Genomic DNA, 18392 nt, shown 5'->3' on the forward strand with positions numbered 1-18392 from the left:
GAGTTTCAACAATGGCTTGCCAATGAGCTCTGCACTTCTTCCCCCAGGCAAATGTCACACTGAAACGAAACACAATCTTTTTTCATCCTACATGCTGTTTTCTATGCCACAGATTATTTTATAGTTGAAAATAGGTTAACTTTTAAAAATGCACACCAGCCAATCACTTTTATCATGAGATCATTTAGGAAGGAGAACAAGGAAGAACAGATTCAGTCAAGGGGGTGGCAAGACCTTGGCCAAGACCCTGACCTTTACGATTTTTTTTTTTCTTAATGAATGAGAGGGTAGAAATTACCTGCACAGTTCTAAAGGCTGAAAAATGTAAGGTATGAGAATGGCAAGTGTGAGGTGGGCTCAAATTCTGTGAACCTCATAAACCAAGGGAGTTGGGTTCTTGCCATTCATCATCTAGAGTTTCGATTGTCCAAGGACAATTCTTCCGAGCTTTAGTCTGTAATTTCACTCTGCTTTATGATTAATGATATGTTTCTCTAACCACTTCCATTTGAAATAGGGTGGGGTGGGGGGATACAATTAATCAAATTTAATGTAATTCACCAAAAAAGTGAAGAAAAAGCCTCTTTAAGTAATCTTACCTAATAATAGTGATGTTTATATAATACATAAATGGAAGAAAATTCTTATATGCTTGTTTTCAGTTGGTTTTTACAGCAATCCTATGAGAAAGATACTAGTAGATATTATCATGTAGCTCATAGCCCAGAACTCCCAAAAGCTCTGAGTTTACATGGATAGATTTGGAACCTGGAGGGTGACTCTAATGAGGCAATTTCTTTTTTTTTTTTTGGTTCATCACTCTCATCTCAGAGTTTTACTATAAGGAAATCTCTTAAATAAAACTAGGTATAGCTCAAGTTAGAGACAACTGGGTGGCTCAATGGGTAGAACGCTGAGCCTGGATTCAGGAAGACCTGAGTTCCAATCACTAGCTGTGTGACCCTGGACAAGTCACTTGACCTTCCTTTGCCTTACTCCACTGGAGAAGGAAATGGCAAACTGCTCCTGTTTCTTTGCCTAGACAACTCCATAGTGTGATAATGAGATTAAATCTACCTTGCCCTTGCTTAGATTTAATCACCAAAGATGTAAACACCACCATTTGATTCACCCGTCTTTGGTGATTAAATCTAAGCAAGGGCAAGGTAGATTTAATCTCATTATCACAATAGGCAATACTGGCTTACTATGATAGTCCATAGAATCACAAAGAGTTGAACACAACTGAACACCAATAACAATAGTTCATGTCAAGATTTCCCCAAAATGTGAGTAACAATGTTCCCAGCTTCCACAAAGGGAGTTGATGTACATTATGGGTATTGGGCATGAAGGTAGTTTTTCTATCAAGCTACAGAAAATGCTTAAGATGCAAAGGACTCATAGGGGCCCACAAACAAATATAGAACCATAAATCAATTAAAAATCTTCTAAATTGGTCTTTCTCCTCAGGTTTGTAAGCCAGAGGTGTTGGAGGAAGTAGCAGCAGCTACAACCCTACCTCACCCATTACTGCCAATATAGCTGTGCCTTGATGGATTTTGTCTCTGAAGAAAACAATGCCTTTGCCTTGGATGTCTTAAAAAAATTGGTGAAGGAAATAGCTCACAGAATCTGTTTTATTCTCCCCTGAGCCTCTACTGTGCCCCGTCTGTGTTCTTAGATGGGGCCAAGGGAAATACTGCTGCACAAGTACAACAGGTTCTTTCTTTAAACAAAGGCACAGATATCCACCAACATTTCCAGTCCTTTCTTGGAGAAGTTCATAAATCTGGTTCTCAGTACCTGCTGAGAATTGCCAACTGACTCTGGGGGAAAAACTCATGATTTTAATTCATCTTTTAAGGATAGTTGTCAGAAATTCTACCATTCAAATACCCGAGAACTTGACTTTGCTTACGATTTGGAAGCACCAAGAAAGCACATCAATAAGTGGGTAGAAGAAAAAAACAGAAGGTAAGATTGCAGAACTTCTATCTAAAGATACCATTTCTCCACTAACCTGTCTGGTACTTGTGAATGCTATCTACTTCAATGGAAAATGGGAAGAACAATTTAACAAAGAAAAGATCACTTAAAAGGTGTTCAAAATCAGCAAGGAGAAGCAGAAACTAGTACACATGATGTATCAGAAATCTATGTTTAGTATGACTTACATAGGAGAAGTGTTTACCAAGATCCTAGTTCTGCTTTATGCTGGAGGACAAATGAGCATGGCCATTTTACTTCCAGATGAGAACAGGGATATAAAAATGTTGGAAGAAGGACTTGCTTCTGAGAAATTAGCAGATTGGCTAAATCCAGAGATGATGGATCAAAGTGAGGTAAAAGCTTACCTTCCCAGATTTAAATTGGAGGAGAATTTAAACATGGAATCCATTCTTCAGAAATTGGGGATGTCAGATGCATTTGATTAGAAGCATGGCTGGCTTTTTTGAGCTGTCAGCCAGGAAGGACCTGTATCTATCCGAGATTATACACAAGGCTTATGTGGAGGTTCATGAAGAAGGCACCAAGGCAGCTTGTGCTATCACAGCAGTCATGATGAAGCAATGTGCAAGAATTACTCCATGACTCATGACTAACCATCCTTTCCTTTTTCTTATCATAGACAAAAACTCAAGAAACACTTTGGTTTTTGGCAAAATGAAGAGATCGTTATTCTTTAGAGTCTTTACCCTCATGCCATTTGCCTCTTTTTTACCTAAACTCTGTTGTACCTATGATTCAAAGTGTCCTTGTCAATATGATGGTTATAAACCAAAAATAAAATTCTTGACTGGAAAATTTAAAAAAATCTTCTAAGTTGCCCTTGGAAAGAAACTCAACTTAGGGTTACACTTGGGGTAATCCTTTGTTATTAAGTGACCCCCTTTTCTCTCCCCCAGCACACTACAGTCTTTTTAAGACTTATAATACCATCCTGTGGTTTAGATTCCCATGGGAAGAGAAACACTTAGGGAGTTGCTGAATAAACAAACTACTTTTCTTCAGATTTGCATGATCCAGTAACTTACTGACTTTACTCTTCAAAAAGGATGCTGCTTGAGAACTAGCTGGATTAAAAAAAAAAGACCTAGGTGGATTATACACTTGTTTCTCTAAGGAGTATACTGAATAAGGCAATCTAGGGAACCCTCTAGAAGATTCACTATTTTAAATATTACCTATGTACTACTCTTTCAGGTCATATGCAAGGATATGTTTACTACTTCCATGTGCTTCTGCTACCATTGCTCCTCTGGAAAAGTAGGGTTGGGTGGTGGGAAAAATCCTCTTGTTGTACTACAAAAGAAGGCCTAAGGGATAAGATAAATGAAGAATTCTGGAAAGCAAGAGAGATCAAAGAAGAGCTGAGTTAGCTCTCACAGTTGACTTAATTCTTAATGAGTCATTTATCAGGAGGCAACTTAATCAAGATAGTACCAGTGGGCATACACACATTTCATGAGGAGGTGATCTTCAGTTGCCTTCAAGTAATGGCCCAGGCTTTGAAATGTCATCAGATGATGGAGGAATCATACAAATCCATTGGTGATTCCTCTGATCACTCTTCTCCCTATTATGCACATTTAAGGAAACTGAGTCTCAGGCAAATGAAGTACTTGACTATAATCTCAGTGAGCAAGAGTCAAATGTGGTATTTAAACACAAGACTTCCTGGTCCCATGTCTAATACTCTAACAACTGACCTATACCATAAATTAACCTAAAGCATTAACTTTACAGTAGAATAAAATAATGAGCCAGGCTGGACAAGATGAACTAATTTATTATGTACAAAAATGACTCCTTCCTTGGTTCAATAGTGTGTCATGCTGCTCACAATTCAGTGGATTCCATTAAGCACCTTCACTGACCATTGATTTCTGATAACTTCACCTAATATGTCTAGATTAATTAGGGGAAGGTGAGGGGGCATTCCATTCAATTCAACAAGCAATTATATCCACTGAGGCTAAGATATTCTTACAGATAGGACAAGTCCTTCAGGGTAAGTGACCATATGGATTAATAATAATAATAATAATAATAATAATAACTCACATTTACCTGTCTCTTTAAGGAATGATCAGAGAGAAGGGGCTTCCAGCTCTAGCTTAAGGAAAGGATTTAGCTTGGAATTGGGTAAGTTTTTGGGAGGGCAGAGATGGCCAGTCTTTCCTTCTATCAATCCATATAGTAAGAAAACAAAGAACAGTGTGGGATAATAGAAAGATCAGGGGAGTTGGTATCAGTCAACTTGCATTCAAGTAGCATCTACAACTTGTCAACTGAATCTTCCTGAGCAAATGTATTTCTAGTCTCAGACCCTTAGATTCCCCATCTACAAAATGATTGCATTAAACTAGCTACTTACTAAATATGATCAAACATTTTGTGTCTATTTCCATTTCCCCTCTCAATTCTACCTATAAATATGACACATCATGATTTGACTGTTCCCATTTTTCTCCCTCTTTGCTATGACATTACTCAGGATGGGATGGCAGGGGGTAAATGGATGGGTGGCTCAATGTTTAATCCTAATGACCAATGTATTCACTACCATTGGAACAGCCAGTGTGGTATAGTGGAAAGAGAATTGCACATCAAGTCAGGAGAGATTGAGACCTTACCTTTGGCATTTAGTACATATGTGACCCTGTACAAGGTATTTAGCCTCTCTGTGCTTAGTTTCATCAACTGTAAAATGGGGAAATTGAGGACATTGGCTTATACATTTTTTTTAGTTCTAAATCTATGACACTGTATGCTCTCATAGCCTCATAAATAAAATGGGTGTAATAATAACCATTATACCTATTAGATAGGGTTAATCTAAAAATCATATGAGATAATACTTGCAAAATGATTTGTAAGCTTTAAAGCATTATGTAAATCTCAATTACTATATAGATTGTCCCACAAGTAAAAGGAAAAAAAATCCCAATCTTGACTTGTTCAGTAATTTTTGATTCCCATTTAGGAGTCCTTTTCAAGAAGTTCCAACAGCTCTTTGTATAAAAGTATATACCTTCTTTCCCAGCCTGTCCATGTGTCCCATTTTGTACCTTTTTCCCATTACCTTTTTTTTTTTCATTGCTATTCACACTTCTCCTACCCCCACCTCCAAAACCCACTCCATACTTGACTCTAGTTTTGAGGTAAGGGCTATCCAGTTCTGTAATGATTAAGGACTTAAGATTAGGAGGAAGAAAAGAAAAGTTCCCATCATGCCTAGTGGTCTGTAATGGACTAGAAGCATTATGGGATTTTTCTTTTCCCTGAAGTATATTGGTCGAGAGAGGAAATAGATTTCTGATTAAATCCTGAAAAACAACTTCTAACAATACTGGCCATGGGATATTGGTTTTTCATCAATTATAGTATGGAGCTGGGGTGGCACTGGTGTTGATTAACTCTCCATTCATTGTTGTATCAGATGTTTTAGTGGCTTAGTGATGAAACAAAAGTTCAAAAATCTCTAAGGTCTAGTCCTTGGATATCCAAGCTAACTTCTGAAAAATCAATCTGCCAGTCATTTTTGGAAAGCATAGATTATTTCTGCCACTCAGCCAACCCACAGACCTCTGTCATAGGGGACCTTCAGGATAAAATAGAAATCAAAGGCATTACTGTAGATGAAATCCTTCACTTGCCACCTTATCCCCAATATTCATCCCCATAGGCATTCATAGATCCTGGTCCAGATATGCCAACGTATGGTGAACACCCTGGGACGAGCCATGCCATTGACCTTTCCTCTTCCTCTCAGGGAAGGGTCATGACTTATCCTTAGAGAAAGGGTCAGTGTCCTTCCTCCTCTAAAAAAGAGGCCAAAGAACTCCCTCCTATCACTCCCCCTCCCCAAGGTTGCTGCCTACCTAGTCCATCATGTTTTATTCCTGCATTTGAGGGTAACTTCGGTTTACTTTGAGGCTCTGTCCTATCCCTGTATCTGGCACATCTCTCCTATTTCACCCAACTCAGCGCCAATTTCCTTGGTTGAAGGACATTTCTCTCCTCCATGCTCCAACTTATACTGCTTTGCCACAGCTTTCTTTAATCTACTTGTAACTCTGACCGGTAGTACTTGGTTTCTCAACCTCCATATGTTACCTGTGCCTGCTATTTTGCCATACAGTTCCCCCAACTTGGGTCCTAGGTGTTAGACAGTGGCCTGGAAATTCTAATCCCAGTCTTCCTGCCTACCAAGGTGTACCTCAGTATCTCCCTCCATAGAATGGGGGGGGGGGGGAGAAAAGTCCCAAACTTTGACTATGGGCAAAGACTTGTTCTAGACATTCTAGTAAAATTTTTTTTCTGTGCAGGAGGCTGATAGACCTCTTTCTAAAGTCACCAGCCTCCTCAAGGACCATCAAATAAGGCAAATGCTCTCAAGTGACCAAAGCTGAGGCCAGTGGAGAGTTTTTTGAAGGACTTTTTAAAAAGGGATTCTAGAGCTCAGAACCTAAAGAACCAAATTCAGAGCCTTTTGCCTCCATGCTCAATTTCAATGAGAGAAGCAAGCTACTCTCCTGCTTCAATAAAAAATAAAATAAAATAAAGCCAGTAGAATTGTCCCTGTCCTTTCTGAGCCACAGCAGAACTTTTCTGAAAGCCGAATCAATGACTTTTCCCCTTGACCTAGTGTGCCGTATGCAGACAGACATTTTACAGTAACAATTATAATAGCTCGGTGGGAAATTGCAGTCTGGCTATGCAGCTGAATTCATGCCTGGCTCCAGCTTCAAACATAGGTATCAGGGGCAAATTAGCACCGACATAAAGTTTTGGATTTTATAAAAAGTGCCAGGTTGGGAGAGAAGAGGTGTAATTGTTCCTGCGGTAGAAGGTGAAGGTTAATACTCAGGGCCTTGGCCACCTAACTCCTGCTTTCTCTTATGCTGTACAGCATGCTCTTTCAAGGCTGCCAAGCACACTGAAGCTCATTATATTTCCTGTCATAATATGACTCCATCGGAAAACCCATCAGGCCCTTTGCCTACTATTGAGAAGGAGATTTGATAAGTCAGCCTCCAGTTCTGGAGCCAATCCTTTTGGGGTTCTCTCTCTCTCTCTCTCTCTCTCTCTCTCTCTCTCTCTCTCTCTCTCTCTCTCTCTCTCTCTCTCTCGTCTCTCCAGCCTTGTAAGAGGATCATCCATCAGGACTGGGGAGTAGAATCTTCTTCCCCAGTCCGGAAGAACATGGCAGTCTTCTGAGCATTTCCGTTCGCCTTAATTACTTACCAGGATGTGGAATTGATTCCTCCCCTCTCTGGACAGTTGGCGAACTTGACTAGACTCAAAATGAGCCTCTTTGATTCCATCTGCAAAATTAGATCAGATTTGATAAAGTAAAGATGTATCCTTTGAAGTATTCCCTATCAACATAAGTGCTAAGAACACTTGAGTGAGGGAATTTTAACAGTTTTGAAAGGAGCAGCAAAAGAACTTCAATAAGGATTGCAGCTGAGGGCATGCCCAGAAGGCACGAACCTAACTGCATCTATCCTGCAGGCAATAAGCGATTGCTAAAGATTTCAGACTTTTTAAAGTTCAGAGTTCAACTCATAGGGAAAAAAAAAAAGCCAAAAAACTTTGTTTCACTTCTGATAGGCCAGGCTCTATGGTTTGCATCCTTTCAAAAAGAGGCTGTTAGAAGCAGGGCTTGGGAGATGTATTCAAAATGCCACCGTGTCTGTCTGTAATACCCTCCCAGGGCATATTAAGTTGGGATCTATGAATGCTTGTTTTTAAAATATATTTTAATAACATAATGCAATAATATATTTTAAACATTTTTTTAATATTTCGAGAACTGCAACTTTCCTTTGTAATTCTGTGTATCTTATTTTATAGATTTAAAAACATTATTTTTTATTTGTTATATTAAAATTCCCAGGAGAATTAAAATTCCCTCTCTGTCCCTCCCTTCCCTGCCCTACAGAAGCCATCATCTCACAAAAAAGATCTTATGTATAAACAATTATGCCTTACTTATTTCAATTTATTACTTCCTTCTTTGGAGGTGGACATACACATCATTCTTCAAGCAATATTTCTGTTGCTATAAATAATGTTCTTTTGGTTTTGCCTATTTCATTCTTCATAATTTCATATTGGTCTTTCCATATTTAAAAAAAAATTAACCAGATCATCATTTCTTATAGTTTAATAGTATTCCATCACACTCAAATGTCACAACCAGTTTAGCCATTCTCCAATTGATGGGTGTCCCCTCAATTTCTAGTTCTTTGCCACCATAAAGAGAGCTGCTATAAATATTTCAGAATATGCAAGTTCTTTTTCTTTTTCTGTGATCTCCTTAGGAAAAGAATCCAATAGCACTATTGCTGGGTTAAAGTTTTATAAAACTTGGGTCATAATTCCAGATTGTTTTTCAAAATGGCTAGAGAAGCTTCCAGCTCTACCAACAGTTGATTAGTGTCTCCATTTCTCTACATCCGCTCCAACATTTGTCGTTTTGCCCTTTTATCATTTTAGTCAATCTGATATGAATGAGATGATATCTCAGAGTTATTTTTATTTTCATTTTAAGAAACAAATAAAAACATTATTTTGAGAAGGGATACATGATACCAAAAAAGTGAAGAACTCCTGCTCCAGAACATGCAAGTGAAGTTCATTTCTTGCTCTTCTGAATCTCCACAGAATCATAAATTACATTTTTAGTGGTTCTCCTGGGAAATGGTCCCAGTAGAATTAAACAAGAAATACTGACAAGGGCTTACAAACCCCAAGGACAAATCTCTGTGGGTGAAAGAAATTATTTTCAGCAAATCAAAGCATATTGAATTTAGGGTTAGTTCAATGTCAGAAAGTCTAGGTTGATATCTTGGGAAGATTCTTTAGTCAGAAAAATATGAAATAAATGAGAAAAAACAATAATAACCAGTATTTCTGTAGCTCTGGGAGGTTTGCACAGTGCTTTTCAAATAATAATAGCTAGTATTTCTAGAGGACTTCAAGGTTTGCAAAGTGTTTTACATATGTGACTATATTTGACCCTTATAATTACCCTGTGAGGTAGCTGCTGTTTTAATGGTTGTTTTAGTCCTATCTAACTCTACATGAGTCCATTTGGAGTTTTCTTGGCAAAGATGCTGAAGAGGTTTTTTTTTCTTTTTCAGCTCATTTTACAGATTAGGAAACTGAGGCAAACAGGGTAAAGCAACTTATTCAGGATCACCCAGCTAGGAAGTATCTGAGGCCTAATTTGAACTCATGAAAATGAGACGTCCTAAGTTCAAGTCTAGCATTCAATCTGTTATATCATCCAGCTCCCCAGCTGTTTTTATTATCCCTATTTTAGAAAAAAGGAAACCAAGACTGCCCAAATTCACACAATATATAGTGTCTGAGGCATGATTCAAACCTCAGTTTTCCTGATTCCAAATCTAGAGTTCTATCTTCTACGCAATCAAATCTGCACAAAAGGAGAAAAAAAAAGATTAGTGATGGACCATATCTTTTTAGAACAACATTTTCTAAAAGGACATCAACCAGGCCTTCCGAATTGTGTTCACAAAGTCTTGAACACTGTGGGTATCCCAATATTAATTGATGAAGATCTTAAACATCAAATGACAACATTTAGCACTTATAAAAAGAATTGGCTGAGTGACTCGAGACCAGAAAGGTTCTGTCAACTAGCAAAAGTCCAGATACTGAGGATATATCCTACAGAATATTTCAGTGATGTACTTCAAACCCAACTAATAATAGCTCACATTCACATAGTACTCTATAATTACAGAATCATAAAATATTAGAGTTGGAAAGGACCTCAGCAGCAATCTAGTCCAACTTATACTTGAATGAAGTTCCTCTCCAGGACATACTTTACAAGTGGCTATACAGCATTTGTTTGAAGACCTTTTGTGAGGATGAACCCATGACTTACTACTTTTGGATGACTTGAATTTTTAGGGGCTTTTCTCTTATTTTCAACCTTAATATAGTACTCTCTGATTATAGAATAATGAGAGACATCTTAGAACAGTAATTAGAGAGGTGGCCTGGAAGCAAGACCAAAGGTCACGCCAATCTGGGCAAATCATTTAACCTTTTCTTTGAAAGGCAACTCTCTAAGATTAAATTACAGAGAAGATGTCCCACGTTGGTGAAGGGGGTTTCCTCACCTGGGAATTTCCTAGACCACCAATGAAATTAAAGGTCCAATCCATGTTTCTAATTACAGAATCACCGCCTGATTTTATTTCTTTGTACATTTAGCCCACTGCTGCTAATTCTACTCCCCATACCAGGTAGAAAAAAACCTAGTGCTTCTTCCACACTTTCAGATTCTTGAAGTTGACTATCATGTTCCAAGTCTTCTTCTTCTCCAGGTTAGATATTCCCACTTCTTCCAAATGATCCTCAGATGGCATGAATTGGAGAGCCTTTATCATTTCAGTGGCGTTTTTTTCTAGACCCTTTCCAGCTAATCAGTATTCTTCCTAAAATGAGGCACTCAAACTGAATGCAGTTCTCTGGATATGGTCTGTCCAGGTCAGAGTATGATGGATAATCACCTCCCTATTCCTGGATACTGATCCTCTCTTATTACACTCTAAGATTGTTTTTGACTTCCATACCTCATTGTTGATTCAAACAGAGCTTGAAGCCTGCTAAATCCCCTAGGAATTTTTTTCAAATGAACTAATGAGTCTTAAGTTCTTTTATTTGTGGGATTGATGTTTTGAACCCAAATGAAAGTCTTCCTATTTATTCACATTAAATTTCATTTTGTTAGAGGTTCAACCCAATATTCTAGTTTGTAAAAAAAACAAATTAGAAAACACTTGGATATATATTATTTAACTTTATTCTCACAAAATCTCAACAAGGAAAGCAGTTTGATTATGCTGATTGTTGAATTAAGAAATTGTCAGAGAGCTGAAGGAACCTACCCTTGGTTACATAGTTTATAAGTGGCAGAGATGGGATTTGAATAGAGTTTTGATTCCAAAAGGGCTCCTTTGGAATTCATAATATTAGGAATTCTCTACTCAAATCTAACCAAAATTAGTCTCTTGTCCAGTATTTTTCCTGGATATTCAGATTGGCTTTTGTAGATTTTACTGGTAAGAATTCTGGTGAGATCCTATGACTTTCAAGGTGCTGCTGATGACCTGTGGGCTGGCTTCAAGCCCAAGCTTTGGAGGGATACAGGCAGTGGTAAGGATTACTGTGCTTCCCAGGAGATCCTAAGGAATTGAATGCTGCTTAATCTTTTCCAATTAGCCCTTCCCTAGTCACAGTCAGTCAAAAAATATTTCTGAAGCATCTATAGTACACTAGACACTAAATGCTAGGGATACAAAGAAAACAAAACAAAGCAAAAAAAAAACAAAAAACAAAAAAACTTAACCCAAACTAGTCCACTCTTTTTTTAAACGTTTATTAATATTTATTTTTTAGAAAAGTTAACATGCTTACATAATTCATGCTCTTACTTTCCCCTTCACCCCCTGACCTTCCCCCACCCATGGTGATGTGCATTTCCACTGGTTTTAATATGTGTCATTGATCAAGACCTATTTCCAAATCTTTGATAGTTGCATTGGTGTGGTAGTTTCGAGTCTACATCCCAATCATGTCTGCCTCAACCCATGTGTTCAAGCAGTTGTTTTTCTTCCGTTTCCACTCCTGCAGTTCTTCCTCTGAATGTGGGTAGCGTTCTTTACCATAAGTCCCTCAGAATTGTCCTGGGTCATTGCATTGCTGCTGGTACAGAAGTCCATTACATTCTATTTTACCACAGTGTATCAATCTCTGTGTACAATGTTCTTCTGGCTCTGCTCCTTTCGCTCTGCATCAGTTCCTGGAGGTCTTCAAACTAGTCCACTCTTATGGAACTCATGGTCTAATAGAAGAGACAATATGAAAAAAAAATCTACAAATAAGACAAGTAGGAGATAATCTACAGAAGGAAGGCACTTGCATTATTAGAACTCAGGCTTTGTGGAAAAGGTAGGATTTTAGCAGAGATTTGAAGGAGGCCAAGGAATCCAGGAATTAGAGATGAGGAAGGAAGGCATGAAGAACAGGCAATAAAGATGCAAACTGAAAGATGGAATGTTCTGTGTGAGAAACAGTATCTCTGGATGGCAGTCAGAAGAGTAAGGTATATAAGAAGACTGGAAAGGTAGGAAGCAAGATATAAAGAGCTTTGAATACAAAACAGAAGATTCTATATTTGATGCTGGAGGTGAAAAGAAGCCCTGAGTTTACTGAATAGGGGTGGTAGGTGAAGAGGTTGCCATGACATGGTCAGACCTGCACTTAAGGAAGATTAATTTGACAGCTGAGTAGAGAATAGATTGGAGTAGGGCTCAGAGAATTAAGTCAGGGAGAGCAGTCAGAAGCCAGTGGTCCAGGTATGAGATGATGAGAGCCTGTACCAGGGAGGTGGTAGGTACTAATTTTACTAATTACTGTCCCATCAGCATTTCACGTATCATTTTGCCTGGTTTCATTCATACATGGCTGCACACTATCCTGACAGATTATATATTTTGGATAAGGTCCTCAACTTTTTCAGGAACCTTGAAATCTGGAAGTGGGATAAAAGACATTTATATATCTAGTGATATATCAACAATATATATCACTAGAAAATGAGACACAACAGATGGACAGCCTAAGTGGCAACAGTGTTACCTGCAGAGGTGTATATAACAAGAGAAAGACCTTCAGTACATTGAGTGGATTATCTAAAAATGACTTACCAACAACTGTAGAATGGACCAGAATTACATCTGAGAAGGTGTGACTGGATTGTAATCTGCATTGGTGAAGGGAATATTCACAGGGATGAAACTGAGACATATCTAAATATCTAAGTAAGTTTCTCCTGTTATCATTTCCCCCCAAGATCCTTGGTTGGAAGCCACAATATTTTGTGGGTGTTGTGTCTCCCTACAGTGCCCTAGTATGGGGCTCCTTTCATAGAAGCCTCAGTTTCCTCATCTGTAAAACAGGTAAATAATAGTGCTTCCCACATAGGGTCATTGTGAGGAGCAAATGATTTTTAATGTATCTGATGCTTTGCAAACCTTAGAGTGACTACATAAATGAGAACAATTATGTTAACTGTTTCTAATGATGTGGCTGAATGAATGAGCTTTAGAGCCTTCAGAACTTATGCAGACAAATAATACCTGGGCATGGAGGAGTTGGGAGAGGAAGGACTAAAAGAGATAGGTAGGAGAATGACTTTTCATCTATTAAATAACACCAAAATTAAATTGACCTGTCAAAGCTGTGCCTAGGAGGAGGATGGTCTGTTAAGCATTATGGGATTCTTTTTGGAATAGGAAAGGGCCTGTATGGAGAAGACCGTTGGACTCTTGCTCTCTCACTGATCAGTGAGAAACCTTTCTCCTTTTCCTTTCATAATTCTGTATGATGGAATGAGATTTGAATTAGGAATTAAATGACCTGGGTTTTAATCCTGACAGCCACTTATTACTTATGTCCTTTTTTGGGGAAACCCCAAACCAGAGGCTTCCCACCCACCCTCATTTTTTCCCCACTTCAGAAGAAGCCTTAGCCTTCTTCAGACTTCTCTGCCAATTAGGTAATTTGGTACCTGTGTGATTTCCTTGAGAGCTTAATAAAAATTGGGTGATTAGAAGACCTCAGGCGGCACTTTTTAAATAGTCATTAAACAATCATTACAGATGGAAACAGCTACAACTCGGCTGCTGGGAGAGTGTGGCTTATTACGACATAATCCTTTTTCAAGTCAGAATGAATGTGTAATCAAAGCACAAAGGGGAACTGTTTCAAAGTTCTGAGCCTACCCAGGCAAACCTATAAGACATCAACCAGCCTAAATTGGTGCCCCAAATGTTCAATGAACATTGACACATAGTGCGGTGTTCTAAGTAACACACCACTTAAGTCATTTTTCCCTCCTTTTAGGGAAGACTTTGTAGCCTTTTATGTCTCCCCACAGCAATCTGCCTCGCTGACATCCCCCAAGTTGGAAAAATGGTGTCTTTGTGGCAGGCTCTAACTTGACTTTTGAGTAGGTCTTCATAATGTTTTCCCTCCTTGGCTTAATTGGGATAACTAATTAACAAATGGTTTTTGGAGTGATTCAGCTGCTTTGAGCTGGGCAGGGTTAAGGCTGGATTGGTTTAAGGAATCTTGGGAAGGCTCTCTGCCCTACAAATAGCTAGCTCCTGATCCACTTACTGCCCTGTCAGAAATTGCATCATTAGACTCATTCAGAGGCTATCTAGTCCAACTCCTTCATTTTATAGGGGAGCAAATTGAGTCCCAGAAAGGTAAAATAGCGAATGCCATACAAGTAGTAAGTGGCAGACCTAGGATCTGAACCCAGGTCCTCTGCCTCCCAATTCAGCATTCTCTCTACTGTTCCACTCCATGTTCCTTCCTGATGAGTTGGGATTGAGAGGTTTGAGTTAACTGTGAGAAATCAAGTTTTAGAAATGTCTCCTGAACATGCTGGGTTGGGGGTAGCATGGTGAATAAAGTAGAACACACGAGGGGAAGTTATTTTCTTTAGGACCATTGACAGAGACTACTCATCAAAGGGATGGGAATTTTCATCACTTCAAAGGGTCAGAACCCATTTAATAAAACCCCTTCTTTTTGCAGATATAAAACCGAGGTCTAGAAAGATGTACCCAAAGTCAAATAGGCAATGAGTAGCAAAGTTGAGATTTGAACCCTTGTATCTTCTGATTTCAAATCCCTGGCTCTTTCCCACAGTGTCCTGACAGGAATGAAGAAGGGGGATAGAAAACCATGAGATTCCTTTGGGGCAGGCAGACTTTGTGTAACATGCTTTCAGAGTGGGGACACCAGAGGACATAGAGTCACAAGAGAAATGACTTTCTCCTCTGACACTCACAACCTGTGTCACACTGGGCAAGTCACTTAATCCCATTTGCCTCAGTTTCCTCATCTGTAAAATGATCTGGAGAAGATATTGGCAAACCACTCTAGTAATTTTGCCAAGAAAACCCCAAGTGGGATCACAAAAAATCATACATAACTGAACAACAACAAACAACAACAATGAAGGGCAAAGATTGTTGTCTTGAATGAAATGAAACAACAATAAGGTTCTGATGCTTGGAGTATCCTAAGAAGCAACTTCCTCTCTGATCTCTGCACTATTGAAAAAGTGTGTTTGCAAAATTTGAGAATATTCTTGGATAATGCCCAATGGAGGCTATAGTGCCATGGATTCGAAAAAACCACGGGCTGAGTGACCAACTGAGCTGGGAAGAGAATCCATTAAAGCTATTTGGTAGCAAGAGTCATCATCTGCTGATTGGCTGACTTATTTTTTCCCCTCCCCATTTTCAAATGATTACTTGGCTATTGGGTAGATATATATCTTAGGGAGACTGGAAAACTTTCAAAACTGGCTATCCTTGCTCTGTTTAGTTACTTTTTTTTTTTAAACCTTAGCTTCCATCTTGGTTCCAAGGCAGAAGAGTGGTAAAGGCTAGGCAATGGGGATCAAGTGACTTGCCCAGGGTCATACAGCTAGGAAGTATCTCAGGCCAGATTTGAACCCAGGACCTCTCATCTCTGGGCCTGGCTCTCAATCTACTGTGCCACCCAGCTGCCCTTGTTTAGTTAACTTTTCGATGGACCTCTGAAATATACAGAGAAATACATCTGAATAATTGGAGAGGGAAGGATTAGAAGAGACCTAGGGAGATAATACCAGTTTGAAAACATCTCCTGGACACCCTCCATCAATGGAAGAGTCACTTGGGTACCATGGTAGAGGGCCAGAAGGGCTGGTCTCAGAGTCAGGAGACTTTGGTTCAAATTCCAAATATAATGACCATGAAAAAGACAACGCTCTGCACCTTATTTTCTTTACTTGTAAAATGTAGAGAAAAATTCTTGTAGCACCTATTTCTGAGAATTGTTAAGGGGAAAGTGATTTGTTTGCCTCTAAGTTAAATCTGTTCTATATTTATATATATACATAGATGAATAGATATATGTACATATATCTCAATATTTTGCAATTTGTCATGATCACCAAAATTATTATTATTTTTCTTATAATTATGTGTTTGTTCTTGTCTTATATTTAACAGAGTTCAGAAAAGTGCTCAGAGGACCAAGGATAATTTACTATCCTAATGTTCTTTTATAAGGTCCAGGTCGCCAGACCGATTGGGTCAAGGCTGCATCTTGCTTTTAGCATCGGCCTGGAGCCCGCTCTGGAGAGGCCCAGCTGGGCCGCCCTCTTGTCTCTTGGCTCGGGTCCTAGCAGAAGCCCTGCTCTGCCACGGTGGGAGCAGACGTCCAGCCCGACCCCATCCCACGTAAGCGTCCTCTTTGGATGTCATTGGGTGGTGCTTTACAGCCTCCACATGCGGTTGGGCAGAGTGGCTAGTTGGCCCCCTCCGGGCTCTGCCTAGAGGAGCAGCACAACTGGGCATCGATGCCTCCTGCCCCTCCCTCTCCAGGGCACGGTGCAGCCTAGCTGGTGCAATGTTCAATAGTTTATTGCAATGGTGGATAAAATGAATACCTTTGTGGTAGGGTTTTTTTTTTAGTATCAAGATATAAACTCATTTGTAGGCCTGCTGAAAGCATCTTTGGGGGAGGTAGGATGACAGAGATGATCTGTACTACATCCTGTTCATACATGGCTTTAATGTCTTCTTCCGTGTCAGTATATATCGAGAAATGTTCAAATATTCAATATGGCGACATTTGTTAAAAATGTTCATACATTATTATGGGTCGTTGTCATGTCTGTTTGAATTCTGAGGGCTTCAAAGATGTCAAGTCAAGTCAACAAGCGGTTATTAAATATTTGCAATGTGCCAGGCACTGTGCTAAGCTCTGAGGATAAGAAGAAAGACAGTCCTTGCCCTTTTTGTTGTTGCTGCTCAGTTGTGTCTGACTCCTTATGATCCTATTTGGAGTTTTCTTGGCAAAGATACTAGAGTTTCTTCTGTAACTCATTTTACAGATGAGGAAACTGAGGCAAACAGGGTTAAATAGGACCAGATTTGAACTCAGGAAACCTTCTTGATTTCAGACCCAGCATTCTCTCCACTGTGCCACTTAGCTGCCTTCTCCTGACTCCAGAACCCACTCTATCCATTGGACCACTTAGCTCCCCCTAATTCCTTGCCTTTGAGGAGCTTTTTTCTACTGTGAAGAGACTACATGTTGGGGACAGTTAGGTAGCTTAGTGGATTGAGAGTCAGACCTAGAAACAGGAGGACCTGGGTTCAAATCTGGTCTCAAACACTTCCTAGCTAAGTAACCCTGGGTAAGCCACTCCACCCTTCTTGCCTTGACCTTAACGCTCTTCCATCTTGGAAATAATACTTGCTATTGGTTCTAAGATGGAAGATGAAGGTTTTAAAAAAAGAGAGATAGGGAGACTATATGCAAATAACTACCTATATATAACTCTAGCCAGGGTGGTAAACTGTGTGATTTGCCTTCTGAACATCTGTGTGGATAGGTTCTGCACATCTAGATATTTATGTAGAGCTTCAAGTTTTGCAAAGTATTTTACATATATTTCAGTTAATATAAACACTATGAAATATTCAGTCCCCAGAGGACTCAGAGTTGGGGCTCTGAGGTCTTTTCCCTGCTATAAGCTTCTGGTGGATAGGCATTATGTCTAGTACACAATAGAAGCTTTAAAGTTTATTGGGTAAATATATTGTTACATGTTGATTGAATATACTGTTCCACAAAACCTGTTGATTAATTGCATGTTAAATGTTTTCCTCAATGTTCTCAGAATGACTTTATGTAGATCTATTTGTGGTTTTAAATGAATTCAAATTAAAATAACTTTAAAGTCTGTTTAGTTCTAGATTATGAACTCTTTGAGGGCAGGGACATAATAAATGTCTGACAGTTTGATGCCTTGGCTTGACTTCATCTTCATTCAAAAACTCCCATATCATCAAGATCAGAATCTTGGTCCTGGCCGGGAGAACTCGTGTGAACAGCCCATCGTAGCCACCCAGATGGTTCCCACTTTCAGCCTACCTTCCCTGGCTTTGTGACCTTTGAAGTTGTATTGGGGACATGAATCTTCACTACTGTGTCAGAGTTAACTCTCCTCCTCAGAGTCATAGATGTCTTCTTTTAAGTGGTACAGAAAATCCCTGGGGTACTTGCATAGCTTGGATGAGCTAAGGAGGAGGAGGATGGGAAACAGATAAATGAATGGAAAGTGGGCATTAATACCTTTCCCAGCCCCAAAAAGACTCAGTGGGAGGCACACTGCTTGGATGCTAGGGAAAGAGAAGAAATGAATTGGACTGTGCCCTAATTTGGCTGTAAGTGGGAAATAGGGACTTTTGAATGAAGTAGGG

At 39.3% G+C, this 18392-nt stretch overlaps 1 pseudogene; it reads left to right on the forward strand.

Moving 5' to 3' along the window:
• Window positions 1-1555: 1555 nt before the first annotated feature.
• Window positions 1556-18392, forward strand: part of LOC123234257 — a 192064-nt pseudogene continuing 175227 nt past the window's right edge.

The sequence above is a fragment of the Gracilinanus agilis genome, chromosome 2 (assembly GCF_016433145.1).
Source record: "Gracilinanus agilis isolate LMUSP501 chromosome 2, AgileGrace, whole genome shotgun sequence".
Taxonomy (NCBI): domain Eukaryota; kingdom Metazoa; phylum Chordata; class Mammalia; order Didelphimorphia; family Didelphidae; genus Gracilinanus; species Gracilinanus agilis.